General features: G+C 34.0%; 1 protein-coding gene across 5 annotated transcripts in view; it reads left to right on the top strand.

Moving 5' to 3' along the window:
* LOC149543838 (AUGMIN subunit 1-like) overlaps positions 1-17,516 on the top strand; it is a 68,854-nt gene that overhangs the window by 28,826 nt on the left and 22,512 nt on the right. The window contains exons 1-2 of one of the 5 annotated variants that reach the window (XM_089798525.1): positions 13,601-13,882; positions 13,987-14,090. The exons of 2 other annotated variants lie outside the window; for them this stretch is intronic. The gene's annotated coding sequence lies outside the window, so the exon portion shown is untranslated. Of the gene's footprint in view, positions 1-13,600; positions 13,883-13,986; positions 14,221-17,516 lie in introns of those variants that run through there. 2 more of the 5 variants (XM_089798524.1, XM_089798523.1) reach the window with 2 other exon arrangements.

Genomic DNA, 17,516 nt, shown 5'->3' with positions numbered 1-17,516 from the left:
AAGATTATATCAGAGTTATAATATAATCAGTCAATATTGTTGCAAGTATGTTTAGTTCTATCTCCACCAAAACGATCTATTAAATTTAATAACCCTTACTTTAAAATCAGCTTTTTTCCATGACCTTTGATGGAAAAAAATAGAGTCAAGAACATTGCCTATTTTATAATTAGTAGCAAGGATAATCTTTGGTCTCTTCCCTACTATAGTGTGCAACTACAAGATCATAACGATTCACTCTAGGTTCAATAAGGCGAATGCTACTCCTGATATTGAAATGCATGCGGCCATCATTCCCTAGATCCTTGTAGAAATAATCCAGTAGGCAGTATTACATGTCCAATGTTTAAATATGTGAATTCTTAATTGTAAATGTACTTCTACTTGTTATTTTTCTTTTTTTGATCCTAAATAATTGGAAAACATCTCTTTTAAATTAATTTACTAGCTTATCAAGATGAGACAATAGGCTAAGAAAAACTAGAGATTATGAAAAAGAAGGGGACGTTATAATCCCCTCTTCCTGAGATTTCCTTCCCTCAAGAAATTACAAAGCTAGATGTTGTAGAATATCTTGAGCTTTTCACATTGCATCCTCAAGTGGTAATTCCTCCAAAGCACCAAAAATTCCTTGTTCAGCTTGTTTCTTAGTTGTGTCTCTCTCACTTCCAACACCTTTTCAAGTTCCAAAATAAGCTTCCCCTCCTCATCTAAAGGAGGTAATCTAGGAGCAAACACAACATGCTGAGCAATAGCCTTCTTGAGGCATGAAACATAAATGACATTATGAGTCTGACTATCAAGTGGCAACTTGAGCTCATATGCCACTTCTCCAACTCTCCTTGCTATCAAGTATGGGCCATAAAACTAGAGTTTAAGTTTTCTTGCGTCACGCTTCTCCAGTGAACTTTGCCTATATGTTTGAAGGTGTAGGAATACCATATCTCCAAACTAAAAAAATTCCTCTGTCCTGTGGCAATTAGCACACATATTTTGTTGGTTCTATGCATGTTGGATATTATCTCCGAGAGCCTTGAGGATATCTTGATGATCTTGTAACCAATCCTTGGCTTGAGGAGCCCTGCTATCATCAAAATCTAAATCAATGAAAGACAAAGGCTCATAATCATAGAGAGCCTGAAAAGGTGACATGCTATTAGTCATGTGATAATGTATTATTATAACAATATTCCTCTTTGCTGACTTGCAACATAATTACAATAACCTTCCACCCATTTATTCACATCTCTATCCAACCATCTGTCTAAGGATGGTAGCTAGTACTTTGTCCTTGCCAATTTGAACAATTCCTACCAGAAAATATTGAAGAACTTACTGCCCTTATCAGTGAAAATGGTCTTGGGTAGACCACACAATGTAAATAACTCTTAATAAATAGCTCTACTTTGTCCAATAAGTTGTAATGACATAGAAATGAACAAATTTAGTTAACTGATCAACCACAACAAATATATAGTCTTTACCTTGTACCCTCAGTGGATCTGTGATGAAGTCCATAGACACACTCTCTTATTTCTACTTAGGAATAGGTAAAGCCTGTAATAATCCAACAGGAAACACATGCAATGACTTGGTTCTACTGGCAAGTCAAACACTTTCTAACATGGTTAAGGATGTCATCCTTAAGAAATCTCCAAGAAAATATCTCTCAGATCTTTCAGTAGGTCTTAAAATACTCTAGATGACCTACTAAAGGCATATCATGGACAACCCTCATAATCTTGTCCTTAAGTTAGATTTTGGCACCAAATAAATCCGTTCGTATAATAAATAATATCATCAACTACTCTATACTCTTCATCCTGAATCTAACCATCCATAATCTCACAAGAAAAAGTATTTTTGGAATACTCAACTAAGAGTTTAGAGTTCCAAGAAGCTAACATCTTGGATATGGAACATAATGTAGCAGTAGGTGGTCTCCCCAAAAGTGCATCGGTCACAATGTTCTTCTTTACCTTGATGTACTTGATGTCAAAACCATATGCTTGCATCTTGTTCACCCACTCTTGGTGTTGCTTATTTAACTCTTGCTCCAAGAAATATCATAAGATGATATGATCTATTCTCAACACAAACTTCCCACCTACTAAGAACTGTCTTAAGTTTAAACTATGCCAACACATGAATGATGGCAAGCATCTCCTTATCGTAGGTGTAGTACAACTGATCAATATCTCTCAGCATTCTCCTCTCATATGCAATAGGATGTCTATTGTGCATAAGCATTGCACCAATCCCCTCACCTAAAGCATCACACTCAAACAAAAATCGCTGAGAGAAATTTTGAAGTGCTACTGGGCAAGTATCATAACCTCCTTAAGTTTGTCAAATCTCTCTTGTGCATTAACTGATCATTTGAAACATCCCTTCCATATAACATTTCTGAGTGAGCTAGTAACTGTAAAAACCCCTTAAAAAACCTTTGTAGAGAACAAAGCGCAAGGGATCCTCTCAAATCCAAAACCTTTCTTGGTGGTGGCCAATCCATAATTGCTTGTATGTTCTCTTGAAGGCCTTGATCCCATTAGCTCTTATCACATGCCCATGATATAAGATATTTTTCAAGCCAAACTCGCATTTGGATTCTTTAACAAATAAGGATTGCTCCTCCATGATGCTCAATACCTCATCCAAATGTTGTAGGTGCTCCTCCCAAGACTTGTTGAATATCAAGATATCATTGAAGAAAACCAAAACAATCTTACATAATCACTTATTGAAGATGTGGTTCATGCATGACTAGAATGTAGTATGTGCATTAGTGGGGTCAAAGGCATCACAAAGAACTCATGATGTTTGTCGTGGCATCTGAATGTTGTTTATGAATGTCCTCATGTGTACGTATCTAATCAAAGATTTATCTTCAAAAAGTAAACAACCCCATGCAACTCTCTAGCATCTCATTGATATGAGGAATGGGATACTTGTTTTTAATGGTCCTCTTATTCAAAGCATGGTAACCAATGCACATCTATACTGTAACATCCTTCTTTACTAGGACTACAAAGAAGCAAATGGTCTTGAGCTTGATCTGTCCCATTGCTAGTAAATCCTTAATCATTTTCTCAATTTCCTCTTTGAAATGTGTCTTTATTGGTGGAGACTAAGCAACTATATTTTGTCTTGATATTATTTAATTCTGGAGATCTTTGAGTTTCTTATGTGAATGCTTGACTTCTTATGTGTGCTTAATGATTTCTGTAAATCCAATTTATATTCAATATATTTATTGAAGTAGTATTCTGATATAATCTGAGATCTATGTACCAATGTAATTGATATGATCTGCAGATAGAAAATAGAATAAGTATATATATATGTTGAAACATAATCATGTAGGGGCATGACCCTACGTGGTCATGTATATATATATTTGACAACTACTAAGATTAAACAATAGATGTTTCAATACACTAAAAGCTAACATTCTTAACACTCCCTCATTAGCAATGTGGGTTTTGAAACAGATATATATACAAGTTCAAATACCACTCAATTGTGGGTAATCAATTATGGTGTCCAGCAAAATCCAGCCTAAAGAACCATAACAATAATTTTTCATGGTGTCCGGCAAAATCCAGCCCGAAGAACAATGATAACACTTTCCTTCAACACTTTTGGTGTCAAAAGGTTGGTCAATTATTGATAAGATCGTCACCTTACAATAGTGACCTTAAACACATATGAAAGATCGTCACCTTTCATTTTACAAGTTTGCAAACAATCTAATTTTCAATATTCATGAATATATATAAATTTTCAAATTTGTCATACCAAGTTTACCTTTGAAGTACTTTATTTTCATCCTTGCAAGAGGCTTGGTGAAAATATCAGCATTTTGATCATTAGTGCTGATGTAGATCAGTTTGATCTCTGATATAATGGTATAGAGTTTCGATGTGCTTTGAGTGATTGTGAAAAATTGGATTAGCGGAAAGCTTGATGCAGCTTTGGTTATCACAATGAATCACTGTGGGATTTAATTTCTTTCCAAAAAATCTAAATAATAGCTTTCTCAACCATACTGCTTCGTGAGCTCCCATGGAGGTTGCTATATATTTAGCTTTGGTGGAGCTCAAGGCAATTGTAGGTTGTTTTCTACTGAACCATGATATCATCGTTGGCCCAAGACTGAAACAACATCCTATTGTACTCTTGTGGTTTATGGAACAACCAACCCAATCAGAATCAGTATAACCTTCAAGTTTGATTTCAACATTTCTATACTTTAATCCAAGACCAATAGTGCCACGTTGATATCTCAAGATATGTTTTGCGGTCATTAAATGAATCTTCTTTGGTTCACACATAAAGTGACTTAAGACATTCGTGGCATAGCAGATATCGGGCCTAGTATTTACCAAATACATGATTGATCCAATGATTTGTCTGTAGAGAGTAGGATCAATAGATTCTAAATGTATTGCTTCCTCCTTTAGTTGTGTAGATTAGTTTCCATTGGAGTTGCAAGGGGTTTGCTTTCCATCATTCCAAATCTAGTTAAGATGTCCTAAGTGTACTTTCCTTGATTTAGAAAGATATGATCTTTCTTTTGACATACTTCTAGACCAAAAAAATAGTGTAGTAAGCCTAGATCCTTCATTTCAAATTCAGCTACAAGACCTTGTTTGCATCTTTCAATTAGGTGATCATTTCCTATTATCAATAGACCATCAACATATAAAAAAAGTATTAACATATCATCATTAGAGATTTTGAAATATATGTTAGGATCAACTTCCTTCTTTGAGTATCCTAATTTGGTGAGGTAGCTATCTATCTTTTCATAGCATGCTCGAGGTATTTGTTTGAGGCCATAAAGAGCTTTCTTGAGTTTACACACATAGATCCTTATCTTTTATAACAAAACCTTCAAGTTGTTCAATATATACTTGTTCATTAATGACCCCATTTAGGAATGCAGTCTTGACATCCATTTGATATATCTTCCATCCTTTGGCTGTTGCAATTGCAATAATCGTTCTTATTGAATTGTATTGAGCAACATGGGCAAAAGTTTCTTCATAATCAATACCTATCTTCTGAGAAAAATCTCGAGCAACAAACCTTGCTTTATGTTTTTCAATCCTGCCATCAGAAGCATATTTGATGTTGTATAACCACTTTGAAGAAACAACTGATTTCTCTTTTGGTCTAGGTACAATATTCCAAACATCATTTTGTAGTATGGATTGATATTCTTCAACGATAGTATCTTTCCAAGCTTGACAAGTTAGGACTTCTTCAATAGTTGATGGTTCAGATTTAGTACACTTAGTTACTAATGCAATATAACAAGATTTGTTTCTAGTTTTGTTGCTTTCCCTGGAAATTTCATTTGGCTCAACATTATTTTCTTCAATCATTTTTCTTGTCCATAATGCCCTTTTCTTGATATTAGAGATGTCTCTATTTTTTGTATCTGGTAATAGTTCATTCTCTTCTGATATGTTCTCCCTTTGAATTTCAGTTTGTAGATTCTCATCTAAGTTTGTAATGGGCTCATCTTTTGTACTTGTTGATAGTTTTAACGTAGTGTTTTCCTCGAATATGACATCTTTGCTTACTTCAACTAATCTTTGTCCAAGTACATAGACTCTATACCCTTTAGAGTTTTCACTGTACCCAACAAATATCCCTTTCTTCCTAGATGGTTCTAACTTAATTCTTTTTTTCGTTAGGTATGTGAATATAAACAGGGCAACCAGAAATTTTAAGATGACTTAAGTCAAGTTTAGTTCCTGTAAAGACTTCTTCAGGCGTTATGTTTTCTAGTATTGAGTGTGGGCATCTATTTTGACTGTATACAACAGTATTGGTGACTTCTACCCAAAATGAGAAGTGTAGGTTTTGATCATGAAGCATGGCTTTTGTTGTTTCAACAAGATTCTATTTTTCCTTTTTGCTACCCAATTTTGTTGAGGATTATAAGGTACTGTATACTCCCTCTTAATCCAACAGAGGTACAAAAAACTTTAAAATTTTCAAAAGTATATTCTCCCCCTTTGTCTGATCTTAGGGTTTTAATTCTCTTAGGATTTTAATTCTTTTTGACGTTTGATTTTCCACAATTCTTTGAATTCTTTAAATTTTGATAAAACCTCATTTGATTCTTTGACCTTTAGAAAATAGATCCAAGTTTTTCTAGAGAAATCATCAATGAATATTATGTAATAAGAGTAACCTCCTAGAGAAAGTGTTGGCATAGGTCTCCATAAGTCAAAGTGAACTAGTTCCAGAACTGATTTAGACTTGTGTTCACTAGGAGGGAAGGGTCTTTTAATGTTCTTTCCTAGAGCACATCCTTCATAGGTGCCTATATGTAATGAATTTAGGCTAGGTGTTTCAGTGGTGATTTTCTCTACATTTGGAAGTGAACTAAATCCAATATGTCCCGGTCTTTTATGCTATACTTCATTTGAATTTGTCACTTTGTGGTTGAAAGTTTTCTTTTGAATGTTACATAGTTTATATAGGGTCCCATCTCTAGTCCCTATGGTGATAGCATTTTTGAGATTAGTGTTTTTAGGCCAGTACAAAACTTTGTCTTCATTGAAGGTGACTTGAAACCCTTTATCAGTGAGTCCATAAATTGATACTAGATTTCTTTTTATGCATGGTACATAGAGAACATCTTTCAATTTTAGTGTGACCCTAGTTCGTAGTTGTATAGAACAGGCCCCAATTCCTTTAACTGGATAGTTGGAGTTGTCTCCAATGGTGACTCCTTCAGTGAGATAATTTCCAAAAGTTTCAAACTTATCTCTGAATCCTACTATATGTCGGGAAGCACCACTATCTGTTATCCACACATTTTCATTGGATTTCATCTCACTTGATAAGGCAAAGTAGAATAATAGATTTTCATCCTTCTTTGTTTCGGCTAATGAAGCTAAGATTTTTTCCCTTTTTGGACAATTTTTGAAGGTATGTCTGAATTTCTCACACTCATAACATTTAACTTTGGAGGAGTCATTTCTTTTGTAATTATTATTCCCTTTACATTTGTCATATTTCTTTTCTTTGAATTTCCTCTTTTTTCCTTTGTTGTTAGAGATTGAGAAGAGAGCTTGATTTTCTCCCTCTTGATTTGAGATGATCCCTCTAGAGATTAATCTCAATTCTTTTGATGTCCAATCATTTTTTAGTTGATCAAAAGCTGTTATTGAAGGTTTGCTGACGACTTGGATGAATGCTTCCCAAGATATGGGTAATCCTCTAAGTGCTATTATCGATAGTTCTTGGTCTTCTACTTTGCTTCCAATAGAAGATAGATGATTTTTAATTTTGGAAATCTTTCCAAAGTAGGATGAGATTGTTTCTCGTTTATTCATTTTTGTATTCATCAGTTAATTTTTTAATGTAATCAATCTACTTGAATTGTTGATTTTAAATGTAACCTTAATCATCTTGAATACTTCAAATGCCTTTTTGAGATTTGAGATGGATGGAAGAATATGATCTTTTACTGAATATTTTTTTGACTTTATTATTTCGTCTTTTTCAAGTGGCCTTTTCTGCCTCATCTTTAGTGTTTGAAATGTTTGATTCAATAAAAGATTCTAGTTCTAATTCTTCAAGAATTGTAATAATCCAAATTTTCCAAGAAAAGAAATTTGCTGCTCCTTCAAGCCTGTCCTCTATTCATTTGACATATTGTCACTTTTGATTCAAGATTAAATTTGAAAGTCTCTCTACCAATTTGGCTCTGATACCATGTAAATTTTAATAGATCTTTATTGGTGGAGACTAAGCAACTATATTTTCAGTCTTGATATTATTTATTTCTGGAGATCTTTGAGTTTCTTATGGGAATGCTTGACTTTTTCTTCTTATGTGTGCTTAATGATTCCTGTAAATCCAATATATATTCAATATTTTTATTGAAGTAGTACTCTGATATAATCTGAGATCGATATGCCAATGTAATTGATATGATCTGCAGATAGAAAATAGAACAAGTATATATATGTTGAGACTTAACCATGTAGGGGCATGACCCTACGTGGTCATGCCTCAACATATATATAATTGTACCTTTTCAGAATTAATCACAACTCACCCGATACTAATCGGTGGTGATAGAACAAGACAGATAATCAATTAACAAATGGTGAATTTAACAGTGAAGCCACCTAATGCACAATCGGTGTGTAAACATAATAACGCCCGATGCACAATCGGTGGTAGAGCAAAAGGCTCAAATATAATTCATATCACCAATATAGAAGATTGATACCTTGTATCAGATCATAGACTCTCATGAATCAGTAATCTGCAATGTAAGTGTATGACACTTTTGTGTGTATATATATATATATATATATCTAAGATTAAACAATAGATGTTTTAATACACTAAAAGCTAACATTCTTAACAGTAGGGTGTGGTAATGATATGCTTAGTACCCTCCTCCATCTTTAACACATGCTCAAAGCCATGATCAGGTGGTCTGCCTAGGGGAGTATCTCCAAAGACCCCCTTGTTCTTATTAAGCACTATGTATATGTCTACATGATGCTCTTGTTCCCTGCTTGGTGTGGAATTGGTGGACACAAAAAACTGGGCTGACTACTCAATGTCATCATGTCTAAGTATAGCTTCCAGTCGATGAGATAAAACAATCCTAGGTCCACCATTTGGCATAGCTTTCAACTCTACCTTGATCACGCCTCATGAATTCCATCTTTTTGATGATGATGATCCATTGTGCACCCACCAACAATTTGTAACTAGTGCATACCCAAGATCACATCCCATCCTTCTAACTTAATGAGATAAAAATCATCCACCAATGGTAATCACCCAATCGTATTTTAAGTTGAGGTCTCCTTGAGAAATTCAAAAGATCACCACTTGCAACCTTTACATCAAATTCCAGAGTCTCCTCAACTTGTAATCCTTGTTTTGCCACTGCATCACATCAATAAAGTTATGTATAGCACCTGTATTTAATAGGAAAATAACTATTTCCCTCTAACAACTCCTTTCAAATGGAAAGTACAAAATGTAGGCTGCAGGCAATTCTGATAGTTTGACAATAGTAATGGGGGGTTGATCAACTACTTGTTTTCACTTTTTTCCTCTGTAGGCTGCTCAATACTCTCTTCATTATCGCTATCCTCAGACTTTCTATCCTCATTCTTCTCATCTTCTTCCTCTAAAACAACTTCAATGCAGTGTATCTTGCCTTTTACAAGGCACCTATGATTGGGGGTCCAAGGTTCCTTGCATGTAAAAAAGAGTTTTTCCATCTCGACTTGTTTTTAGTCTCCGTATCGTTTCGGGATGTGTAGTTTTATTCTGATTATATGATTTCAGAATTGTCTCTGACCCCATAAAGTTCTTTTTGGTTGGCTATGTGATGGAAGATGAGGTGTCTACATCAAGGGCCATCTTAATAGCTTCCTGCAGTAAGTTTGTCCTAGAACTTTCACAATCCCCTTGAACTTATCATTTCAGCCTTCAATGAATAACATAACCTTCCTTTTCAGACATATTTGGAACCATTATTGAGATCCTCAAAAACTCATTGATGATGGAATCCATGAATTGCTTTGTTTCAGCTCAACCAACTCTCTGTAGAAGGCTTCAATATCCTTCCAATCAAATCGAGAAATCAACTTAGTACTGAACGCCTCATAAGAATTAATCAAACCATAGTCATTTAACTAGACCATGGTGCAACCAATCATACACTGCCCCCTCTAAGTGCATAATAGCAAATTTAATGGCCTATGTTTCCTTCGTGAGTTTAAGTTTGAGGAAGGTGTCTAACTTATGTATCCAAGCATGATCAGTTGTCCTACTGCTGCTATCAAATATAGGAAGGTTTAACTTGTTGATAGCATGCTTCAAATCTTTGTTTTGAGTTTTGGGCCTTCTTTCTTGCCTTGTCCTTGTGGTTTCTCTTCGCTGCTCTGTGTAGTGTATGAAGCTTGAATTTTTTTTGACATGATTTAGTGATAAATCCCATTCATCATGCATGGTCATAATGCTATCAGTATTAGGTATAGCTTCTACTGCTTCAGCATTAATTACTTCCTCTTCATCATTACCATCAACAAAAATAGACATCAAAGGCATATCAGATGAGTGTGTGGACGCTCTCACCTCTTGGATTCCAATTGTACTACTACCTTCTCTATGATTACTGCAAGGTCTCCTAGGAGCTACACATAACTATTTAATAGCTAGTGTAAGATGCTGAAGGACATTGGCCACCTATTCCTATCCTGTTTGAATTCCTGTCAAAGAACCTCTTACTTTTGTGGCCTAATACTGTAATGGATTGTCATTCCTTTTCTCACCCATACCTGTAACATGTTCTGAACTAGAAGAGGAAATCAACCCTGATATCGTCTTCCCTTCGGGTACTTTAGGTGGTTGCCAAGTTTTACGCAATTCCCTCTAATAATATAGTATTTCCTTGTCTCCTGGTTGCATTAACAATTTGCTATAAACCTAAAGGTTAGCAGGGTCTTGGCTTTAATACCACTGTAATATCCCTTACAAATATTTGTCTTTAAATACTTAATAAGCTTGGAGCAATTTTGTCAAACAATTGTGTCGCACAAGTTGTCTAGTAGGTTCTGTTTTTTCTTTTACCCAATCACATTATAAAATACAAACACTATGTATTGTAATTCCATCAAATACTTTTCATGCTTAGTCACAAAATTCTGATTTTTCATTGAAGATATCTGCAAGAACGTTAGTTCATCATGTTGTCATAAAACATGCTAGTAAAAATTATAAAAGGTCTGAAGATGTCTCGACACAAGGAATAGGCATTATATCAAACACTTCGCATTCAATATTTGTTCTTTTTATTCAGATGTATCATATAGACATTGTCAAACACTTGACCAACTCCTAACATATTTTAACCAGAAAACTGCAAACAAATAAGAAATCTGAGGCCAATGCCCATAATGACTCATCACTAAAAAATATGTTTATTAACAACACCTTGAACCAAAAAGTTCAAACATAGTGTGAACAGAAAAAAAGAATCAAGATGGATATTGATATGTAACTCATGTGCACTGGGCTGTGAATATTAATCGATAACATGTAAATACCTACCCAAAACATAGACAAAAATACTGTTTATGCACTGTAGCAGCACTGTTCACAACACAATGGTGTTTGTGTGTTTTATGACCTACCAATAGTACAACAAAATATTGAGATACCTTATGCTCTCTTGATCAAAATCATGTGTATGCTATGATTGCAAAATATCATACAGTGGATTCCTTGGTGTTGATTTACTAGGATCGTTTCTGCAAATGTAGTAACATTGCCAATTTTATTGATGTGTTCCAGTTGCAGATTTGCTTCTCATATAAATATGAGAAAGAGGAGACATGTCTCTATAGTTAATCATCATTGGTTAGTATATTTAATATAACTAACCATATATATATATATATATATATATTATATATATAATAATATGTATGCATAAAGAATATATATCTAATGATGATTTACCATTTATAATGAATCTCATGATCATATCAATCTAACGGAACTACAGTTTAACACTCCCTCTTAGTTAGGAAGGATTGATATAGAACATACTATGTTCTTGAGTACAAGGAGATATCATCTCACTACGATATCCCTAGAATGGCATATCAATATGAATTCATTAACACACATGTGTAAATTAACATATTGAATTTACTTCAATACACTATGAGGCTAGAATCCTCAACACTCCCTCTTTAGCAAAGGGGAAATTAAAGTAGCTATAAAAAAACCACTTGAAATGTGGTCTAATAAGTTATGGTGTCCATCAAGATTTGGCCTGAAGAACCATAACAAATGGATTTTCATGGTGTTCAGCAATTGCCCAAAGACCCATGAAGGTCATCAATGTGTCCAGCAAAATCCGGCTCGAAGAACAAGGATAACCCTAACTTCAAGACAATGGGTTTTCATGGTGTCCGACATGGTTCCCAAAACTGCAGATTGGAAATCCAAGAGCCTGCCACTTCTCCGATAGGACTTCTTAATTAGTTTTCGCCAACGAACGGGAATACTTCTTGATTCCCCTGCACTTCAGGCTCCGCTACACCTAGGTGGGTAAACCTTTACCTCAAACGCTGACTGTCCGGTTCAAGGTTTTTCTATAGCGAATTTAGACTTGGAGTTCTTCGACTGGCAAGGTCCTTGAACTCGATGACACTGAATGTTGAATATTTGATAATTGAATGTTTTGTATAAATTTTGTAAATAATGGAATTGATGCTTGTAGAAGGAATATGTAGATTTTCTGACTTCAATAAAAAGACCAGTGCCTTTGCTCATCCAGCCAATAGAGTCAACTTCAATGAACTTTCACGTACAACTTCATAATGTTCAATCCATTTATACTGCCAACAATTTTAATAATCCAGATGCGACAGACCAATTATAATACAATCTTAAATTAGTCTAGATTGAATTTTAACTCCGCTAAGAAGGAGACAAACTGGACAGAGGTACGGAAACAATTTAATATTTCACAACACCTATGATGATCAAATCTAAAATGCTAATTGACCATGTCCACTTATCTGATATCAAAATCATATACAAAATTCTAAAATATAATTACGAAGGACGATTCGCCTGTAGTTTTAAATCTCCACGCCATTCAAAAATAAACAAAAGACATTTTATTTTATTTTAAAAATAAAATAATGGAATTTACATTATGAAGCCATATTTAGCCCTTATTCCTCCTTACAAAAATATATAAATATAAAAAATGCTTCTTTTTAGAGAATATTAAGTGTTCGAATATTGAATATTACAATGTCTTTTTGTTTCATAAAACTCCTATTTATATCTTCATACTTAAAAAGAATACGACTTTTCAATTTCAAAAGTCATTTCTTTATAAATAAGTTGCACCTTTTCTATAATTATTATTAATGTTTTAATATAACTATCGGGCTTACACTTAGTTTCATTATACTAAGGCTGGGGTCCCATGGGCACCCGCTTGCTTAAAAATAGAGCAGGTGCCGCTGAGCTTTTTTAGGAACATTTAAAGGGGAGCGGTCTCATGGGCATCACATTTAAGTTTGCTTTAAAAAATTAGCTCTTAAATTGAAGGAAATATTAAAAATATAAATTGTTGTTTTTAGAATTTTTGGTAGGATGATTTCAATTTGGAGGGAAAATGAAGGGTAGGTTCTTGCCAAGTGGCAGAATTCTTCCCTAAACAGTAGGGGCTATTTCCAGCCCCCCCCTTTTGCATCCGCTCAACTAAAAAGTAGGGGCTCCTAGTTAATAGGAAAAGATTCAAAATTAAGCTTTAGCAACCCCCCCCCCCCCCCCCATGGGACCCCGGGGTAAGTCTCTTCGACTGTCTTCTCTTTACTTTAATGATTTATCAAATAAAATTATGCTCCATCAAAATAGTAATCGCTCCTCCTTTGAATTAATCACGCCTTTTCAAGAATAAATTTTGGTGCCTTCAATAGTTTGAATGATTGTAACATTTTAATTCTTTCCTTCAAAAATAATCCCGTGAATTTAAGTCATAGAATCGGCTTCTATTATAATTTCTCTTTCATCACATAAACCTCCATTACTTTGTGTATGTGATGAATACCATTTCCTGTGTGTTATACGGCTCTGATTATTTTCGTTATTTTCCGCACTCCCGAGCCTTTTATTTATTAATATGAAATATAATCTTGTTTCGAATATAAGGATGATGTTTGAAGGTGCGCAATGGAATTTCTATATTGCCGCTTTCACAAGTTTGGAGCCATTTTAGGTTCTGGGCGTATTTGAAGGCAATTTCTTTATACGAACTGGAGATTGCATTTGACATGGAGAGTGTAAACGTAAGGTCAGTCCTTAAGAATTCTCGAACATCCGCATAGACATGTTTTTGTTTTTATATTGGTCACCATTTTGGTTTGGACTAACATATTATGTGTTTGTTCGATGCAGATCTTAGCTCAATCTTTGATTACTTCTAATTGCCCCTCAAATACAGAGTGCCGTGACTTCGGGTGTTATCCAAAAGTCTATGAAGAATCCAATATAGAGCGCTGGTATAAGCCTCCCAGATTCAACAGGCCTATCTTCTTCAAATTTTATGAGTATTTGCTCAGGAAACTGGTTCTCATTGTACGCCTATAGAAATATATTATGACTTCAATCAGATTGTGACTGAGATTGTAGGTATTCACACTGACTTGGACTACTTTTGCATTGGAACATCTATGACATCGTCGTGACAATTGTCCATTGTGCCTTCCTTGGATCGAAGAACTATAGAGTCATATGCTTGAAACAATTATCCATTTGTACATTCCACTATGTATTCACACTTTAATACCAGACTAGAGGCATTAGTGCTAGGAGATTAATAATATTGTTTCTGCCCCTTTTCAATAATTATCACGTCTTCCTCATACAATTCCCTTGACATGCAACAATTCCATGACAGTGGTATGAACTATTCATCTGTTCGGATGATGCTTTTTGGACTAGGACTTTATTAGTGCAGACCATAAGCTCAACTATTGTTCATGCCAATTTGGCTCTTGATGTGTGACAACAATACAACTATCCTCAGTTTTCCAGTTCTCAGTATGAGGATTTGGGCCCAAATAAAACATGAGCTCTAAAACTTCACCAATTCCTCTCTTAAATGATGAAATGACACAAAAAGAAGGTTCATAGCAACACAAGAGGGCCTCCTTCCAAAAATTAATCTCCTGACTGTAGTTTGGGCAAAATGTTTGAACTCCATAAATCTTTTTGAATATCAATTATCCACCAAAATACCAAATTCTTGATATAGGCATAATCACGAACAATATCTTCCTTCTCATTAGTAGTTTTTAATTCTCAAAATTGTTATCTATAGATCAGATTATATGATCTTTATGACTGTCTTAATCATCCTCAAGATTTTAGAGTTATATAGCAGAAAAATCTGGCCTTATGAATATGTCAGGTTACTTTAGTGGATATAGATCAAACTAGAAAGATATGTCAAGTCATTCAATTGCAAATGTCGTTGATTCTTTTGTCCACTTAGCTCAAATGGATGCCCAAAAAATTGAAAATTTGGCTCCATCACGACATTCGCCCAAAGAACCATGAAAGTTATCAATGTGTCCGGCAAAATCCGGCCCAAAGAACAAAGATAACACTAAATTCAACCATTTTTTGAAGACAGATCAACTATAATAAAGTCGTCACTTTAAATAGGATCAGAACACAAGAAAGGTCGTCACCTTTCACAAGAAAATTCGTCACTTTTCACAAAACAAGCTTGCAAGCAAAGAATTTTATATTCATGGATATATAGTTTAATAAATGCATTTACAACAATGTCATACCAAGTTTACCTTTGAAGTACACAATTTCAACTTTGCAAGAGGCTTGGTAAATTTAACTCATCCTTGTGATAAGTGCACCAATATCACAAGGTCAAATGACATTAAGTCATTGAGCATTTTCTACAAGAGTAGATTTATCACTGTATGCATATCATCAACCATATGATCTTAGTCAATAAGTGCATAAGAAACAATAAACATTAATCATATCAAGTTTACCTCTGAAGTGATATGATCTACTCCCTCTGAATAAAAATTTGACAGAATCATGTTCTCTATTTGCTCCCTCTTAATCTGAAGCAATGTCAGATTCCCTCTTCATAATCTTAATCATTAAAAATGTTCACTTCTAGAGCCTGCACAATAATCTTGGTAGCAAACGTACCAACTTTCTTTTTTCTGCAAGAATATCTTTAGATATAAAGGAAAGGATCAATGCAATTAACTCTTATAGTACGTATAAGTTTATAACCAAGAAGAGAGAGACTTTAGTAAGTAGATAGCTGTAATACTCAAGAGTAAGAATTACTTATCTTTCTATGACAATACATAAACATCAAATCATTAACTCTCCTCTCTAAAGAAGGTTTCAAGTGAGAATTCGAACATTGTTTATTATATTTACCCTCCACAATGTGAAATTCCAACTCTTATATCATCGAACAATTTTACATACTCGGTATCTAGAGTATGATCATGCAAGTTATTTAAGGATCTTTTCATTTTCTTATGATGTTCACAAGGTGTAGGTCCATTAAAATCATTTTGCTACTCATTAAAACTTTTGAACTCCCTTTGAATATTTTAATCTTTTCAACCTTCAGGTGATAATTCAATACTTCCTCATTATGTACATGGAGGTAGGCCCATCAAAATCACAAAGTCACACCCATGTATTTCTAGACTTCCTCTAATTATAAATAATCCAAGCTCCAATGTTGCCTAGAAGAAGTGTTAGACTCCCTCTTAATAAAGAAGAATACTCAAAACCTCGATCATCTTCAAGGTCCTTACATTATTCAACTTGATCCTCATAAGACTAATGAATTCTAGATCACGACTTCTTTGGAGCTACTTCATAAGATTGAGTCTACACAATATCTAATAGTATGTTTGCACATGAAGATTCAAAAATTGTCTTCTTAGAATATTTGGGAATAGAACATCTCTTCTAATGAAGGTTCAGGTGGGAATGACAAATTGAATATTATTCCCCCCACAATGTAAAATTCCCACTCATTCTTATATTGTTTTGTATCAAATATGATAACTTCTGTCTAAGTTTGAACTTTCTCTTGTTATCCAATGAAAATATAAACATTTATTTAGCCTAATAGTAGAAGCAAACACAAACTCTTCCACAATACGTCAATATCTTGATTGAGTATGATTGTGCCACTTGAATGACTCTACAACTCATCTGTGAAGTTTCATTTATCAAAGAGAGACTTGTCGATAGTTTAATTAAAGTCATAACTTTCTCAAGGGGTAGGCCTATTGCATGAATTTCAGTCCTCTTGACTGTTACAATTTTATTGATCACTGAAGTTTCCATCACAACATTGGTTTACTCCCTCTAACTCTTAATCTTCGTCTCCCTACAATAACATTCTCAGAGAAGGAGATCAAGATACATAGCTCTTATTGAAATATAATTAAGTTAGAGTCTGCAATGAATAGATAATTGTAATACTCAAAGAATACTTATCTATATACCAATATCCTTAATTATCCTTGTTATTACTGATGTGGTATTATATATATATAAACTAAAATTCTTTCGCCCGTATAATTCAGATATTATATTGCTCTCAAAAAATAAATCATTTCTTAAATAAACATAATTTATCTATTTTGAGAAATTAATAATGTTCTATATGTACATTCATATATATATACAATGTGTACTTTCAATTATAATATCCTTATCATATGAATGAATATTTCCAAAGTGATCGTTACCAATAAAACATAACAATGATTATAAAATTCTCATTCAAAATAACAATGAATAACCCCTACATATTTAGTAATCTATTCTTTATCAATACCAAATATATTTAACAATTAGATGTACCTTGAACTTAAATCTATTATCACTTTAATTTTCATATTCGCAAAAGAATC

Source organism: Cupressus sempervirens, chromosome 8 (genome assembly GCF_028749045.1).
Source record: "Cupressus sempervirens isolate cs-2001-9-10 chromosome 8, ASM2874904v1, whole genome shotgun sequence".
In the NCBI taxonomy this organism is placed as follows: domain Eukaryota; kingdom Viridiplantae; phylum Streptophyta; class Pinopsida; order Cupressales; family Cupressaceae; genus Cupressus; species Cupressus sempervirens.
Note: the sequence above shows the minus strand (reverse complement) of the source record. Positions and strands in the feature narration are given on the sequence as shown.